This window comes from Myotis davidii, unplaced genomic scaffold, assembly GCF_000327345.1.
Source record: "Myotis davidii unplaced genomic scaffold, ASM32734v1 scaffold536, whole genome shotgun sequence".
In the NCBI taxonomy this organism is placed as follows: domain Eukaryota; kingdom Metazoa; phylum Chordata; class Mammalia; order Chiroptera; family Vespertilionidae; genus Myotis; species Myotis davidii.
This window is the reverse complement of record NW_006287679.1, coordinates 84,101-85,783: the sequence shown is the minus strand read 5'-3', so window position 1 is coordinate 85,783 and position 1,683 is coordinate 84,101. Positions and strand designations below refer to the sequence as shown.

The following is a 1,683-nucleotide window of genomic DNA, read 5'->3' as shown; positions in this document are numbered from 1 at the left end:
AAATTCCCATTTGCTTAAAATACCTTTTCCCATCCCTTTACTTTAAGTCTCTGTGTGTCTTTTGCTCTGAAGTGGATCTCTTGAAGGCTGCATATGTATGACCCTTGTTTTCTCATCCATTCAGCCACCCACTGCCTTTTTTTTTCAATCCTCACCTGAGGATATTTTCCCATTCTTTTAGATAGAATGGAAGAGAAGTTGGGGGAAGAGAGAGAGAGAGAGAAACATCAAGGTGAGAGAGACACATCGATTGTTGCCTCACACACATGCCGGGGATCAAGCCTGCAACCAAAGTATGTGTCTCAGAATCAAACCTGCGACCGTTTGGTGTCAGATGCTCTAACCACTGAGCAACTGGCCAAGGCCACCCATTGTCTTTTGGTTTGGAGCATTTAATCTATTTACATTTAAAGGGTTTATTTTTTAGGTACTTATTTATTGCCCTTTTCTTTATGCATGTGTTTCTGTTTCTTATAGCAGTCCCTTTAATATTTCTTACAATGCTAATTTGGTGATGATAAATATGGTTATGATGTCACATAATTATGCCTGAATCTGCTAAGGGAGGTGAAACCAGACATCTGAATCCAGCTAAATACAAAAACGTGACCTTTTATTGCTCTTCTCTCCTGCTTCTGGAGTAGGAAGGTTCTACTTTATATCCCCATTGCAAGCAGTAGGCTTGAGTTATGTGTAGGTGCCTGTTGGTTATAGTTGCAAAAGAAGCCATTAAATTCTTGAGGGTTTGACATCTCCTGGAAAGAAGTAAGCTAGAGCCAGACTGCTACTCTGGATTTGCTTAGATGGAAAACATTTACACTAGTAGTCCAGCAGATGTGCTGTAAACATTGAAATAACCAGGCCTGTACTAGTCAGCAAGCTCAGTCAGTGAATCAGGATACCATCCCCAGACCCTTAAGTGGCACATCTGAAGTTCTCACTGTAGAGTTGTGGCTTCGGCTCCACCAACTATGGTTGGCTTCTCTGATTTTATTGCCTATCAGTCTTTACCAGCAGTAGCAGCCACTGCTTGGTAAAACTTTGCCACAAAGTCTGGCTCACTGACCTCCAGCTGCCTGACAAATTCATTGCGTTCCTCCTCAGCCCAACATCGAAACCACTGATCCCAAAGATGTAGTTGGCACTCAAAGATACAAGGTGGTCAGTTGGCTCCAGACACACTAAGCTGCTCCAGACCTTCTAGCAATGGCTGTACTTTTCCTGGCACTGCTTTAGTTACCAGGTTTTGTAGGAAATGTTCACGCTGGGGACCTGACCAACTGGCAAACCAGTGAAGAATACACTTCATTTCCTGGGACGTGATGTAAGACATTGGGGGAAAGAAAGAGTTAATAGAATTGCCTGGCACTGAGTGTAAGAGAGAAGGGAAGGATAGCTGCATCGAAGATGATGATTCCAGTGGCATCCTCCCCTTTCCTCTCACAGGTCACCAAGAGACCATCAGAGTACTTAGGCTGCAACTATCGCCACCGCTTCCAAGTTTCCTGAAAAGGGTTTATTGTTAGGTATGTAGTTATTGCTATTTTGTTCTCTGGTTCTATGTTGTTTTCATTGTTCTCTCTCTCTCTTTTTTTAAAAAATATATTTTTATTGATTTCAGAGAGAAAGGGAGAGGGAGAGAGAGCTAGAAATATCAATGATGGGAGAGAATCATTGACTGGC

The 1,683-nt window shown here is 42.5% G+C and overlaps 1 pseudogene; it reads right to left on the bottom strand.

The window, feature by feature from the left end:
- Positions 1-592: 592 nt before the first annotated feature.
- On the bottom strand, positions 593-1,451 carry LOC102757125 (annotated as a pseudogene).
- Positions 1,452-1,683: the final 232 nt, after the last annotated feature.